This window comes from Maylandia zebra, linkage group LG3, assembly GCF_041146795.1.
Source record: "Maylandia zebra isolate NMK-2024a linkage group LG3, Mzebra_GT3a, whole genome shotgun sequence".
In the NCBI taxonomy this organism is placed as follows: Eukaryota; Metazoa; Chordata; class Actinopteri; order Cichliformes; family Cichlidae; genus Maylandia; species Maylandia zebra.
Genome location: NC_135169.1, coordinates 63,754,167 through 63,770,977, shown reverse-complemented (window position 1 = coordinate 63,770,977; position 16,811 = coordinate 63,754,167). Strand labels below are relative to the sequence as shown.

Sequence of the window (16,811 nt, the reverse complement as noted above, 5' to 3'; positions counted from 1 at the left end):
CCATAGCATGATGTTTCCACCCCCATGCTTCACAGTAGGTATGGTGTTCTTGGGATGCAACTCAGTATTCTTCATCCTCCAAACACGACGAGTTGAGTTTATACCAAAAAGTTCTACTTTGGTTTCATCTGACCACATGACATTCTCCCAATCCTCTGCTGTATCATCCATGTGCTCTCTGGCAAACTTCAGACGGGCCTGGACATGCACTGCCTTCAGCAGCGGAACACGTCTGGCACTGCGGGATTTGATTCCCTGCCGTTGTAGTGTGTTACTGATGGTGACCTTTGTTACTTTGGTCCCAGCTCTCTGCAGGTCATTCACCAGGTCCCCCCGTGTGGTTCTGGGATCTTTGCTCACCGTTCTCATGATCATTTTGACCCCACGGGATGAGATCTTGCATGGAGCCGCAGATCGTGGGAGATTATCAGTGGTCTTGTATGTCTTCCATTTTCTGATGATTGCTCCCAGTGTTGATTTTTTCACACCAAGCTGCTTGCCTATTGTGGATTCACTCTTCCCAGTCTGGTGCAGGTCTACAATACTTTTCCTGGTGTCCTTCGAAAGGTCTTTGGTCTTGGCCATGGCAGAGTTTGGAGTCTGACTGTTTGAGGCTGTGGACAGGTGTCTTTTATACAGATGCTGAGTTCAAACAGGTGCCATTCATACAGGTAACGAGTGGGGGACAGAAAAGCGTCTTACAGAAGACGTTACAGGTCTGTGAGAGCCAGAGATTTTCCTTGTTTGAGGTGACCAAATACTTATTTTCCACCCTAATTTACGAATAAATTCTTTACAAATCCTACCATGTGAATTCATGGATTTTTTTTTTAATTCTGTCTCTCACAGTTGAAGTGTACCTCTGGTGCAAATTACTGACCTCTGTCATCATTTTAAGTGGGGGAACTTGCACAATCGGTGGCTGACTAAATACTTTTTTGCCCCACTGTATTTATTGTTTGTTTACTTGCACCGCTGTAACTGCAGCCTCGTCGTCTCGCACTCACTTTATAGAATTTAGAAAAAACATCGGTGCAGATTATAAGTCTGTATCATAATATCTGTTTGTTGTGTTGTTTTTATTTTGTTTTGTGAGTTGGTTATTAGATGCCGCTCCAGCCAGCCAGAGACTCCCCGCCGCCCCGCCCTCTCCTCCCTGTGCCGCCAGCAGCAGGCGCACCTCGCAAACGGAGGGTGCCCTTACTCCCAGCAAATGGCTGATAGAAAACCGATCGGTGCCTACGAATTTCCCAATATGCGCTGGCATGACGTCGGGGAAGCATGGGTACGACCGATTATTTTATTTTTTTCTTGCCCGTGATGCCCCCCACCCCCCCACCACGATGCATTCTATTGGTTTGCACACTTACACACACCCAGCTGTGGTTTCCTGTTTTGCTGGACTCTGGAGAGCCCCGCCTTTAACGCTCTTCTCTCACAGAGAGCAACAGAAAACTTGGAAAAACTCCAGATTGACTGAACTCAGTTCAAAGTTACCTTGACACCTTTAGATGTGAGACGTAGTGATGGTCCGCTTGAAGCTGACGCTCCGGTGCGTGTGTCAGAAAGATCAACGCGCTGCTTCAGAAGCACCGTGTCGAGGCTTGATTCGTTTGGCCAGAGTCACGTGATCAGTGACGTCTGAAGCTTCGTTTAGAACGTACCTTTTTTTAAATCGAACTTTATTGAAACACAATGAGTATACAACATACAAACAGATGAAGTTTACAAAAGAACAGAACATGAACATACAGAACCAGGAGTAAAAAAATGATGATATGAGTAGGCGAAAAAAATCAACATATTGTAACGTGCAGTGGAGATGAAGCCAGCCGCGGAGGTGTGCAGGTGGATAGCGAATGAGCAACAGCTTCTGACTTTCCAAAAAGTACTCATTTATTTACAATATCAAAAATAAAAGTGCTACCTCTACCACACATTACTAAAGAGCACACTAGTCTGCGTACACACGGGAGCATCCATTACAGGAGGAGTGCGAAGAAGAACAAAAAGGGGGTGACACCAGTCGTGAGACAGGAGGCGCCGCCATGTGGTGATACACTGCATTACAATAGCAACTGTTACATAGTCCCCCCTGGTGAGAAAAAGGCTGTCCTCAGCCGTACACAGCTGAAAAAGCACACACCACACCTAACAGTACCCTATACATAGAGGTTACAGCTAAGATTGGTGCACACACACAGGGCAAAAGACCATTTAAAAATGAAATTGGTGAAAATAAGACGAATATGTACAGTGGAAAATCAGTTTTCTTAGTTTTTTTCACTTTTTTCTTTTGTTCTTTTTTTTCTAAGTAAATGCCAAGAATGAACCTTAACGCACGAAAGATCTATAAAACTGGATTAAGTAGAGCAAACAGAAACATCTACATATCATGACTCAAAGTAGCAATGCAACAAGACAGCATCAAACAGGTTTAACCAAAACATTTCACTTCAGATCAAGCCTGGTTGTGTGAAAATCATTAGTCCATCTTTTGTTGCTCCAGCCAGACGTAACTCTGGGGCAACGTCTGGGCCTGAGATTGTAATGTCCACCAGCAGCTGGGTGCTGAACAGATCTGGGTGAAACACTCTCTGGAACAGCGCCCACACCAGAAGAAGAGTCAATGTCCGGTAAATCAAAGGGGAATGGCTCAGAGTCAATGTCAGTGTCTGCAGGGGGGCCAGGGTGGGCCTGAGAGTCAGACTTCAGACCCTCTGCGGTCTCTCTCTCAGCAGGCAATGAAACAGAATGTTCTTTGGAAGTGAGAGAGTCCCAGGTATGGAACGGTTGCATGTTCACAACATGATAAACACCTGCATCCACACCGGAGTCCACCCAAGTGAGCCTGTAATTAACATCACTGAGTCTCTGAGATACACACAATGGTCCCTGAAACAGTGGTGCAAGTTTAGCAGTAAAGTTAGACTGAGCGCCTGACCTGGGGTGCGTCTTAACTCTCACAAGGTCACCAACACGAAACGTGGCATGTCGATGTCTCAAGTCATAGTAATGTTTTTGTCTGTCATGGCTATAGTCCAAAGCTGCTTTGGCGTGGTCGTGAGCTTCCTGCAGGGAGGCTCTCAGAGTCTCAGGGTAAGGCACACCCGGTTCATCAACACCTGCTGTAGAAGGCTGAGTGATAAGGTCAAGCGGGGTGTCTAACTCACGACCATAAAGCATCATGGCAGGAGTCATACCTGTACTGTCATGGGAGGCGGTGCGCAGAGCAAAGCAAATCTGAGGGAGAAACTTGTCCCATGATGTGTGCTTATCACCTACATAAGCGCGGATTGCAGTTTTCAGAGTCCGGTTGACGCGTTCAGTAGCATTTGTCTGAGGGTGATATGCCGTAGTGAGTCTGTGCACCGAGCCTAAGGCAGAAACAACATGTTCAAAAAGCTCACTCACAAAAGGAGACCCTCTGTCAGAAATGAGGTAAGTGGGTGTACCATGCCTAGCAAAAATGTCAGTGCCGAATTTACCAGCTGCTACCTGAGATGTAGCTTCTTTGACAGCACTGGCTTCAACCCATTTAGTCAAATAGTCAACAAACACGATCAAATAAGCATTACCAGTGGGGGTGCGGGGAAGTGGCCCAACAAAATCCACACCCACATACTCCCAGGGTTTCTGGGGGACAATGGGAACCATAAGACCGGCTGCTTTTTTCTGACTTGGCTTGGTGAGTTGGCACACTGAGCATGAAATCACATAGCGTTTCACATCAGCTGCCATTTTGGGCCAGAAAAACCTAAAACGCAGTCTAGCCAATGTCTTAGAAACACCCAAGTGACCTGCTGTGGGGTGGTCATGGTAATAGTCCAGCAAGGTGCCTCTCATGGAAGTAGGGGCAAACAGTTTCAGCTCTTTCAAAGGGTGCAAAGCACATGTGGACTTGGGTTCTCTGTGATACAAAAGAGAGTCATACACAACATACTGTAACAAGGTGGCATTGTCCGAGCTGTTCAGAGAGTCTGCTTCAATGTCTCTGAGGAGTGGACCTGTAACATGATCGTCTAACTGCAGCTGTCTGAATTGTGAACGGTCAGCCAGAATGTCGGGGGGCAGAGTACGAATGTTCAGGCTGCCCATAACAGCATGATCTGGTAAAAGATCAGTCGGCCTGTCACAGGTCAGAGGCAAAGGGTGCGTCGGGAACTTTGTTCTGTGCACCAGGTTTGTGCACTATTGTGAAATCAAAGTCCTGCAAACGAAGTGACCAGCGGGCGAGTCGGCCCGTTGGGTTTTGACGAGACATGAGCCACCTGAGACTGTTGTGGTCAGTGAAGATAGTAACATGAACACCTTCAACATATGGGCGGAAGTGTTCCAGAGCCCATATCACAGCGAGGCACTCCTTCTCTGAAGTGCAGTAGGGGAGTTCAGCTTTGTGAAGGGAGCGACTAGCAAAAGCCACAACGTACTCACGACCCATGTCATCCTTTTGCATCAACACTGCCCCAAGACCAATGTCACATGCATCGGCGTGAATGGAAAAGGGACGGTTGAAGTCTGGAAATGACAGGATCGGGGCTGATGTGACATGATCCTTCAAAGTGTCCATGGCCCTTCGACAGCTGTCGTCCCAGTGGAAAGCATTGTCCTTTCTGGTGATGGCGTGAAGAGGTTCGGCATGGCGGGCATAATTCTGAATGAAGCGTCGATAATAGCCAGTCAAGCCAAGGAACTGACGGACGTGTTTCACTGAGGTTGGGGTATCAAACTCCTTAACCGCCTTTACTTTGTCCGGATCGGGCTTAACACCTGATGATGTGATGCGGTACCCGAGAAAGGTGAATTCATCGAGGCAGAATTGGCACTTTTTGAGCTTCAATGACAAGCCAGCAGCCTGGAGTCTGCCCAGCACCTCCTCAAGATCCACTAAGTGCTGTTCAAAGGTAGGTGAGGCGATAACAATGTCATCCAGGTAGACTGCGCACGTTTTGTAAATGAGGCCAGCAAGCACAGAGTTCATGAGTCTCTGAAAAGTTGCAGGTGCGTTGCAGAGCCCAAAGGGCAGCACCCGAAACTGGAAGAGACCGCAGTGAGAGATGAAGGCAGTTTTAGGCTTCGAGTCCTCTGCTACAGCAACCTGCCAATAGCCTCGCGCTAAGTCCAATGTCGAGACAAACTTTCCTCTTGCCAGAAAGTCCAAAGACTCATCTACACGAGGCAGGGGATAAGAGTCTTTTCGGGTAACTTGGTTGAGCCCTCGAAAGTCCACACAAAACCTTGGTTCCGTGGCCGCTCTATTTACAATGACTACAGGAGCTGCCCAAGGGCTTGTGGAAGGTTCAATGATGTTGTCCTTCAACATTTGTTGCACTTGTTCTTCAATCACACGTTTCTTAGCAGGTGACGTGCGATAGGGTGGGAGTTTGACAGGTGTTGCATTGCCAGTCTCTATGGCGTGCTCAGTGAGAGCCGTTCGACCAAGTTGACCATCAAACAAGGAGCTAAACTTGCTGAGCAGATTTAGTAAAGCATCCTTGTTGTTCTCTGAGAGACTTGCTTCAGACAGTTTGGCTGTTAAGTCTGAGCGAACCAAGTCCAAAGACATCAGTGTTCCAGGTGAATGTGAGTAATCATTTTGAAGGTCCTCTTCATTGTCTGCGAGTGGGCAGGGGATGTCCTCAATGTAGACTGTTCTAGTGGGAATGTGAATAGAAACAGAAGCTCTTGCCATAAAATCCATTCCCAGAATGAAAGGAGAGGACAAATCTGGTATTATGGCAAAACGCTGGTAAAAGTTCTTGTTCATGAATCCAATATTGAGCCAAATAACACCAACAGGGATACAGGGAGCATTATTGGCGAGGTTAACTGCAGGACCATTCCACTCACTTGTGTTTCTAGGGTAAGAGTCATTTACTTGAATGAGATCTGTTCGTACAGCTGAGAGGGAAGCACCCGTGTCGAGGGTGGCATCCACAGATGAAGCATTGAAGTTCACTTTCGTTCTTAGTGGGGTATTCCAGTGGACTTGTGAAAAATTGTCTTCCAAGTGTCCAAGACTGTGTCCACCCTGTAGTGAATCGGGCGTGTGAGGCTCCGTTAGTAATTGGGGGAAGGTTGGCCTCTGTGAAATGTCCTCCCCCCCTCTGTAGTATCCCGACTGCCTGTATTGTGGCTGGGATGTGGTGCTGCTTAATTCCACCTTTTCATGGCCAGGGTCAGAGGGGCCAGGTGCTGGCAATGGCTGGACTGGGCCATGCCTAGCGGTGTTCGAGGCTCGTTGTGGCAAATGAGGTTGGGTGTTACAGTTTGGGTAGGTGCTTGTAGTGAACCCTGGCTGAGAGCATTTGAAGCAGTAAGGTTCAGGCTTATAGTTGTCTTTGCTACATAAAGCAGGCTGTGGTCTTTGTGGTCCAAGCACTGAGTGAAGCTCATGAGCACGTAGCAGCAAGTCCATTACAGAAGTGACGCCATACAGGGCAACTCTGTATTTTTCGAGAGCATGTTTACTAATTAGGTCAATTCTGTCTTTTTCAGGTGGGGGGCTCTTCAGTTTGTCAAACTCACTCAACATGTGGGCGACAAAGGTTGGGAGCGGCTCGTCCTGAGCCTTAACACGATCCAAAATTCCTCTCAGGATGCGTTCTTGGTTGTCGGAGGGCAGAAAAACTGTCTTAAACAGTTGACAGAATTGAGCCCATGATGTGATGTGGGAGCTCAGTGCCTTGAACCATTTCCCAGGCTCTTTTGCAAGAAAGTGTGGCAGTTCGTTTAGCAATTGCCCATCAGTTAGGTTCAATGAGGCTTTGTTTGTGCCAACTGCATTTAACCAGTCCTCAGGTTGCACTTTTCCGTCCCCAGCATACACAGGAGGCTCCAGCTTTGCGTGATGTAAAGCTGCCGCAATCACTCTGGAAGTGCTGCTGAGTTCAAGTGAGTGAGATGGGAGGAAAGGATTTGTAGGTTGGAATGGGTTGCTGGGCAGGAATGGATTGGTACTGTTGGTGGGTTCAGTTTTGTCCATCACATGAACATGAGGTGTCGATGTGGCCATTGGGAAAACAGGAGACTGTGGGACTGCAGGAGGGGGAGAGTTCCCCGTTATGAGTTGGTCCCACTGCCTTAGTAAACTCTGCTGTATGTTCAGTGAGTCACGTAAACAATCACTAAGCTTATTCACCTCAGTTCTTAACTCCACCACTTGTTGGCTAAGGCTAGGAGTCACATTTTCAACTATCTGGCACATAGGTAACGAGGTAAGTTCCATGTCTGAGTCAGAGTCGTCTGGGCAGTGTGCCATTGCGATTTCAAAAAAATTAAGCCGCTCCAGGGCACAGCGCAGTTATTGATATAGCAGTAAAAGAGTCAGTTAGGTCAGACTAGAAAGACAAAACAGCAAAAATGCGTTAAAGATTAAATTTAGAAAAACCACATAAAATTTCGCCCAACAACTGAAATTAGACTGGAGTGATCAGAACCATGTTATTACAATAGCATGTCTGCAACACTAGAGCTCAATGCAAGATTAGTTTTAAGTCGTTTCGTTATACTGAGCCGAAGACCAGCACCAACGGTTGTAGTCGGCCAAGCTATCACTTAAATGTGCTACAGTCAGTCTCAGCAGAGGGAAAGGGGAATGAAAAGCCAGCAGAAATGTTCATGTCCAGGCTCTCCACAGAAGAATTAATCCTTAGAAGACGAAACCAACAACAAATAACAAATCCACGGAGTCCATTCGCGTCGCGGAGTCAGCTTCTCTCTTTTTCTTTCTCCCAAGCGGAGCAGCGGCACACCACGGTATCCAGAAATTAGTCGGGTCCCACCTGAGCTGAGGCTGCGGCCATGGCGGGAGAAAACGTCCGAGCGTCCGCAAAACTGGGGGGATTTCCGAGACAGTTCACATGCTAGAAGAGAAGAATCCTCGGCGGGATGCAAAAATCGTCTGAAGTCCAAGGGGAAAAAGTTCGGGCGCCAGTTGTAACGTGCAGTGGAGATGAAGCCAGCCGCGGAGGTGTGCAGGTGGATAGCGAATGAGCAACAGCTTCTGACTTTCCAAAAAGTACTCATTTATTTACAATATCAAAAATAAAAGTGCTACCTCTACCACACATTACTAAAGAGCACACTAGTCCGCGTACACACGGGAGCATCCATTACAGGAGGAGTGCGAAGAAGAACAAAAAGGGGGAGACACCAGTCGTGAGACAGGAGGCGCCGTCATGTGGTGATACACTGCATTACAATAGCAACTGTTACAATATAAATATTGTTCTGAGAGGCTTTTTGTTGGTTGAGTCTGAAATTGATTGTATGTACAATTCATATCCTTATAAAACGGCAGAAATATGGTGTTTTATTAATAAACTTACATTTATGGCAGTGGCGTGTCTAGAAAACTTTTGTTGGGGGGGCCAGGTAGGGGCACAGATTTGGAGAAGGGTGGCAGATGTAATTGGCAGATAATGTTTAAAAAAAATTCTACCAACCATTAACCATAATTCAATAATCCTGTAAACCTAATAACCGAATGCGCTTTTAACTCTTATTAGAATGAGATTTTAACCACTCCGGTGCAAAGTTTTTAGATACTGCGTTGATAAAGTACAAGAGATACAATCAGTGCTTTGTCAGTGTTTACTCAGCATTCAAGGACAGCAATATTTGCATAGTGTTTTTACTGACATATAGTGCACATATGTTTTGGGCAAAAACATTTTTTAATATTAAAATACGAACATTTGTAGCAAACAATTGACAAATTAGCCAATGCCAATGCAAAACTTTTTCTGCCTATTAAAAAAAGAAGATAATCTTCTCACAAACTGGTGTTTGATTTTGAAACAGGGAAAAAGTGGGGAAACAAATGAAAAGACTAATATTTGAATAAAACCTGAAAGCAAGTAAATACTTTCTTTGCTTCCTTATGGTAAACTTTGGTAATATTGATAAAGAACAACACTGGCTGATGATGAAATACAGTCAGCTGGCATGGTGACACTGCCAGTATTAACCTGCAGGGCTGGACTGGGACAGAAAATCGGGCATTTTGACTAGAGACCGGCCCACCAGGTATTAAAGCCATAAAGCCTTTGAATGAAAACAAACCCTGTTGTGACAGTGATGTACAGTTTTGTTGGTATATGTATGATTTCTATACATTTTACGTCAGATAAAAACTTTGGTTGTAAGATTTAGATAATTATTTAATAAAAGCTAGATATTTTAAATGAGAATAAGAAAGAAAAGTATTTCTTTGTGCCCCCTTTCCCTGTTAATGCCCTACCTGGCCCCCTGGCAAAAATTTGCTAGATCCACCCCTGCACAGTTACCAGCTGTCAGCTACATAGAAAAGGATCCTGGTGTTATTTGTCTCTCAGAAACAGTTCATAACTTCCCTTCAACTCATTCATGTGACCTAAAAGGTAAACCTGTTTCTCCATCACCTGTTCAGCTCTGATGATTCAGTAAGGACATCTCCTGGTTTCATCTTCATGTTTCCCTCTCACCACATATACAAACCGACATCATGACCAGCAAAGTGGGCGATAAATAAATGAGAGAGAAAAGCCGATCAGCTGATCATTGATCAGTTTCATGATTGAAGTAGCAACAGGAGAGAGAGGGTGAGAGAATGAGAGAAGAGGCAGCTGTGCAGCATAAAGACAGAATAACTCCAGCTTTGTGTCTTTTTCCATTCTAGCTAAAGTCCAGGACAAACTGCGTCTCTTCTCAGCTCAATACGAAACGTGTAATATTTTCTCTGAATGAGGGACCATTCCATTTTTTTAAGGAGCCGTTGGCATGAATAAAATAAAGTTCACTATCAGTAACATCATAGCACCCACCCAGCTGTATAAAAACTCCATCAAGCTGGCTAGAACGCAGTACGAGTTATTGCAACTGAGGGTAAAAAGTCAGCACAACAAAAATAAACTCCACCTAAACTTAGTTTATATCTGACCCAGATAGACTGCAGGTCATAACCTCTTACCTGAAGTTCAGTTCACCTGACACTCGGACTGGTGGCCGCCTCGGGGCTCTCCTCCTGCCTCCCCTTCCCTCATCCACCTGCTGGCCTCTGTGGAAGCCCTGCCATAGCCACCACCAAACAACTGACTTATTTTTACACATCGACCTGCATCTTATAACTCATAACTCTTATGTTAGCTGCCCTCAGTAGCATACTGTCTGAAATATTCGACGGCTGCAAAAATTCTTTAAGTGTTATTTTTTCCTTGGGATTCTAATTTCACTGAAGTTTACTAAACTCAACAAACTTAATATTACTTACCGGGACATTTATTCTGTCCTCATTTTCTTTCACCGAAAAATTGTTTCCTGCAGTGTTGTCCTTCGTGCTTGGCTCGCCTACCTTTGCTAATGTGATGCGCATAGCGCAGAAGCCGATGCTGCATTCACTTACACTCGGATATCTGAGCTTCACCGTGAAAACATAATCGTACATTTGATATTTGATTGAATTTTATTGTTTTACCTTTGGGGTGGCACCTGGGGTGGCCAGTCTGGTTGGGGGGGTGGCCTGTGCCCCCCCAGGCCACCCCGCTGGACACGCCATTGATTTATGGATATAAAATAGCTAAAAGTATTAACATGCCTCAGAGAAATCACTAATAACACTAAGGGCTGGACGGATTTGATTTGCATTCTTCAAGAAGAGTGTGGTGTCATCAGCTAGCTGGCTGATGATGAGCTCCTTATCAGCTGTGCTGATTCCTTGTATAACAGGTCAAATCTCAGGGTGGAGTCTTAATCATTTTAATTGAGCTATTGCCATTCGTGTACAAGGTTTTGATAGCTTTACAGAAAAATGCCAAATTTTTCCAAAGAGTGGAAAATAAATTGATGTTCAATTGTATCAAAAGCCTTTTAAAAATCCAGGAAGAGAATGAAGCTATAGTCAGATACCAAATCAGATCAAGTAGATCTAAAACCAGTCTCATGTTCTTAGAAAGGTGTCTGTTTCCCATAAAGCCTGATTGTGTCTCATCGATAATTGTGTCCAAGAACTCTTTCATTCTGTTAGCAAGTACTAAAGCCATAATCTCATAGTCATCATTGAGCAGACAGATGGGTCTCCAATTATCAATAAGAAGTAAGTCTTTGTTTGGCTTTGGAATAAGTGTTATGAGACCCTAAGTAAGAGTAGGAGGGAGGATGTTATTCTCTACACTTCCTATGAAAAGCTGCAGTAAGAACGGAGCCAGGAGATTAGAAAATGATTCATAAAACTCTGCAGTTAAACTAGAGCTGATTTGTAGAGCTGGGCGATATGAGATTTTTTCATATCACGATATGTTTTTTTCATTTCAGGCGATAACGATATCTATCACGATATAAGCCAAATAACTATATTTGTAAGATTTAAATGTGCCGTTGCTCACAAGTAAAATGTGAAATAATCAGCAGCTTGTTTTTATTTAAATATTTATTTCCCATAATAAGTTCAACAGGGTAGATGTACTTAAGGAACATGAGACTTTTTCAGATAAATAAAGGCAAATATTGCAAACTACACAAAAGGCAGCCGCTAAAGCGTTTAAGTTTCAAAATAGAACAAACGAAACAGACTACTAAATTGTCAATTCCACTTAGAAACAAAATATTAATTCTAAAAATAAATCTTAGTTTGTTTTACAGAAGAACAGACAAAACTGACTAACTTTTGTCAATATCAAATAAACTGAGAACTAAAAGGAAATTCTCAATCTCTCCTTGTTGTATAGCTTAGCTTTTCAAACAGTTTTAACAGTTACTTTAGTCTGACAAAAGCCGAATGACGAATTAGCGCTTCCAGTCAGAGACTGAGGCTACGTCCACACGTACACGGGTATTTTTGAAAACAGAGATTTTCCGTTTTCGTTTTAAAAAATAATCCCGTCCACACATAAAGGCAGAAATGAAGGAAAATGCTGCTATGAACATGCCAAAGCAGAAGGTGGAGCTAGATTCCTAACCGTGCAGAAATGTTGGCCAATCAGAAGTCTAGAAGCCTCGGTGGGAAAAAGTAAACAAAGCTGGGGCATAGAAGCAGAACCGAGTCGTATGTGTGGACGGACAGTAACTGTGTGTATATGTAAGCATTTAAACACTGCAGAGAGTAGAATTAACAGTAACAGTATTGTAGAAATTCATTGCACCGAAACAATAACGTGGCGCACAGTGTGACGCATGCACCAGTTTATTGTATTTCCAGACTTGCTTTCGGCACAATTTACAGTGCACGCTACTCTGTTTTTGTCAGACTTGAAATAGCCGAAATACCTTCACACTACGGAACTTCTATGGCTCTTCCGTTCGACAATCTCTCCGGCATTGGAACCATCATCTGTTTTCTCTTCGGTCACGCTCGGTTGATTTTTCTAGTCGGCACACTCATTTCCTCCATTACGCGCTGGATGCTTCCCAAACAAACACACGTGCGGCTTGGCACTTGTGCTGTACGTAACAAGTCACGCGACGTGACGCTGCGGCTGTGATTGGTTCGGCTCTGCGCTACTTAATTTGGATTGGCTGACCTTTTTTTTTTTTTTTTCTTTTTTTTTTAAGAGGACAAGAGCGGCGAGGTCTATTGCGATAGCTTAATTTCTCTATCGAGTAAAAGTTATATCGCGATACATATCGTTATCGTTTTATCGCCCAGCTCTAAGTTAAACCATCTGTGCCGGGAGATTTGTTGGCCTTAAGTGCAGAAATAGGATTACAAACGTCCTCCACAGTCAGAGGGCTGTCACAGTGACTTCTATCTTCCACAACAATAGTTTTTAGGTTTTTAATATTATTGAGAAACAGCGTTGAGACATATATATATATATTCTACTTTTCTAAATGATTGACTATTTCAATGGAGAACCTAAATGACACGGACCCGTGTTTGTTATTACATATCTCTATTTTGAATGTGACAAGTCTATCATTGCCTGTTATTCATAGGTATTAACAGAGTTTTTGGCCTTTTTTTCCTCTATAACAGTTAATTGACTCTTTACAGTGGCCTGCTATGGTTAATAATAACATGTTCAGTCATGAGTGAAATCAAAGCTTTTCTTCACTTTAGCATTTAACATTCCCAACAATATAATGTGATACCTTAACTAAAACACAGCTAATAAAACACAATTTTCTTAATGCAAACATCAGTGACTCAACATTAGCAACCAAAGGGTTCAGTCTGCAGCTCACACTCATGTGAAGCTACAGCCTCCCCCTTTAGTCTCTGTCATCCTTCTGCTCCTGCACAAACAAAGCAAGACAAAACCTCCACCCTTCTTCTACAGGCTGGGTGAATTGTTGTGGACATTCACTAATCCTAAAGTCGGCACCGTTTTTTTCTCAGTATCAAGTCAGTTAAACTTTTAGTCGTCAGTCCGTCACAGTCCAGTCACATGCATACATCCACACACATTCATACCAGATATTGCTGATAATGGAGTCTGACACGCAGCCTATTCGAGCCTCCATCACCAGCAAGATGACGTCATCATTTTAAAGGAAAACAGCTCCTTGTTTTTGGACTGGATTGACTCGCTGCAATCCTTTTAGGCTCAGGACTTCTCATGTGATCAATGTCACATATAAGTGAATTTCTCCCAAGCCCATTATAATCATGGAGAAAAACACTTTGCCACTGTTTCCAGTAAGAATATTTTATAGCGCTTTAAAGTTCAACCTCTCAGGTCTGGATTAAAGAGCTGATTTGTTAAATCGGGAACTCACAAAATACCAAAATATCACCAGCGGTGGATCACACCTCTCAGATGTTCTTATCTCAGTGCACTGTAACAAAAGCACAAACAAACGCAACCAATAAAATACTAATAAAGTAACAAATACTGGGGCCCATTGCAAACATGTCCAAGCATAAAACCATCTTTCTCTCTCTTAGAGAAAGAAAACAATCCAAACCTCACTGATAAAATCAACCTAGTGTCAAGCAAAACCCAAAAATCAACCAAAACTTCACCAGAAAGTTTTCCTCCCTCCCGGGACAATATTGTGCAGGAATACAGGCACCGTAACTCCTTTTTGCACTGACAAAAACATGTTGGATTTACTTGATTCAATAGTGGACACTGGTTGCACACAAAGGTTTTGCTTTGGCAGAAACTTAAACAACTGAGTTAAATCAACACAACCTTTTCATATTCAGTAAACCTGCATGTTGTGTTCATAAAACACGATTGAAACATGTTCAGATGGAGTAAGTTGAGCTCCTGGAACATTTTAATCCTTCAATTGAAATTGAATGGGTCTACAACAACTACCATCCTCCTATCTCTATCCTGGTTGCAGCAGGGCTGGGAAATAACCCTGAAGTGATAGGTTACCAGGCAGGGTACACCCTGGACAGCTCACCAGTCTATCAGATAGAAACACACAGCCGTTTACATTCATGGATAATTTAGCCCAGGACCTTCTTACTGTGGAGCAACAGCACTAACCAGCATGCCAACAATGGAGGAAATACAGGAAAGCTATGATTTCCTGTATTTGAGGCAGAATTATTTTGTTCTTGCCCTTGACAGGTTAATCCACAATAAATAGCAACAGCATGCATGTGGTGTGTGTGTCGTTGTCTGCCTCTTATAACTCCAGTGATTTTCCTGTAGTTTGAAATCTTATGCGGTGTTGACACAATAATTTGTTGTAAACCAGGAAATTCCCAACTGTGGTAGAAAGCACAGCTTAGCCTGAGCAAATGTTCAAAGAAAAGTCGTCACTTCCTGATTTCTGCTTCACTGATAAATATTGTCACACTGGGGTTTTTGCAAATGATATCAGTGAGCACTGTGTGGCAGCTGGAGTCAGACAACTGAAGCTCCCACAATCAAGACCACAAACAGCTTTCAAAGGAGATTTGAAGCTTTTCTGGCAGCAAGCTTCATGATTTATGGGACTGGAACTGGAACAGAAACTACCTGATCACCAATGGTGAGCTGGCATGGAATTATTTTTATGACATTTTATCAAAGTTATAAATAAGCATGCCCATTAACACATAGTGAGTGAGCATGTTGTCTTCCCACGCAGTGAACAGCGGATGCTAATGTTTTTGTCACTTTTTACAGAGTCAAACTCAAAGTAAGGTCAGTGCTTCCACGCTTTAAACGCTGCACGCTCACACTCTCTCCACACTCGATAGATTATCCATTGTTCATCTGCACACAGCTGCGGTTTTAGTAACGCAGTAACGCAGCATGCTTACGGGAAAGTAACAGTAATCTAATTACCTTTTTTGCAATAGTAATCCCTCCTTTTATCATATCAATAAACACATCACATTGTCTTCTGCAGTGTCTTACTGGCTAAACAGTTCTATTCAATAACAGCATTGGTAAATACATTACATTTGTTCCCTCCAGTAATTTACTGGCAAAATCACTATTTAGTGCATCATGAAACACAGCTTGTTTAATCAACCCATGAATGCCTCTGTTAGCTACACAGAGTTGCTCAGAGTGCTTGTGTTACACTAGCTAATCTACTCAGTCACTTTAACAGCGCCTCTACTACCTGAGGAGACTGCGGAGCGCACACATTCCCAGATCTCTGATGTTGAACTTCTACAACTGTGCCATCAGCAGCATTCTGACGTATGGATTTCTAGTGTGGTTCCCCAGCTGCACCAAGGCCGATCAGCAAGCACTCCAGCGGGTGGTGAAAGAAGCTGGCAGAATTATTGGAACAAGTCTGCCAGAGATCAGTAATATCTTCCCCACTCGCTGTCTGAGGAGGGTGCACAGTATCCTGCGGGACCAACATCACCCTGCGCGCCACCTTTTCCATCTGCTGCCCTCAGGGAGAAGGTACAGGTCTATACAGGCCAGAACATCCAGACTGGCCAACAGCCTGTATCCACAGGCTGTGAGGCTCCTGAACTCTCTGCCCCCCTCTCACGGACAATAACCATATCCAACTTCTTAATAGCAATGAACTGGTCTGCATTGGTGCATCATATCTTTATTCTCTTCCCCCTCCTGCCCCCCCCCCTCTTTCTTAAATAGATAACTATCATATCTGATATCATATCTCACAGTACAATAATATTGCATGGGTTGCATTGTTGTATTTTGTCATGTTTCTCAGGTCTTTGTCTGAATTTCTACGAACATTATTGCTAAGGATTGTCTTATTGCATTGGAGTCACACTGGGTTAAATATGTACACTTGGGTTTTAAGGGGTATTTATTATTTTCTTCTTTTTTTGGGTTGTATGGAAGCCCCAAACGCAATTTCATTGTTCTTGACAATGACAATAAATAAATAAATACTAAATACTAAACAGAACTATTAACATTCACATCTCACAGAACTGATTTGATTGGAGCATTACAACACGTTTGCACAGAGCATAGGAGCGCACTGACTCTGCTTCACGAGCGCTCCACCTAACGAGCGGGCTCGCGGTGCGGTCGCGCGACTGCGGTAAAGTGAGCCGTCATTTGTGAGCCGCGGTCAAGCCAGCCGCCTCCTATCCGCCGCATAAATTTCCTTGCGCTTTTACACCAGTCTTTACGGTAGCGCCTTTTCGCTTTATATCCTGATTGAAAGCCTAGACTCGCGCACACATGCACGCGCGTGAACAGTCACACGCACGCGCGCACACAAATTACAATGGAACAGCCCAATACAGCCATCGTGACAGTCTGGTTGCATATTCAAAAATTCATTAAAAATCATTATTAAAAGTTGATGCCAAGCTTTCAACACAATCCTCTTCTCGGACACCTACTTTACCTCTGGGCCAGTTTTTACCCAGATTTACTGTAATATTACTCAGAAATCACAGTAAACTCATATTCAGTGCAATACAGTCAATGCACTACAATTAT

At 43.7% G+C, this 16,811-nt stretch overlaps 1 protein-coding gene across 2 annotated transcripts in view; it reads right to left on the bottom strand.

The window, feature by feature from the left end:
- The window catches only part of LOC143416635 (uncharacterized), a 37,825-nt gene that overhangs the window by 8,187 nt on the left and 12,827 nt on the right, over nucleotides 1–16,811 (bottom strand). Inside the window, exon 1 of one of the 2 annotated variants that reach the window (XM_076882075.1) lies at nucleotides 1,498–2,930. The exons of the other annotated variant lie outside the window; for it this stretch is intronic. The gene's annotated coding sequence lies outside the window, so the exon portion shown is untranslated. Of the gene's footprint in view, nucleotides 1–1,497; nucleotides 2,931–16,811 lie in introns of those variants that run through there. 2 annotated transcript variants of the gene reach the window in all.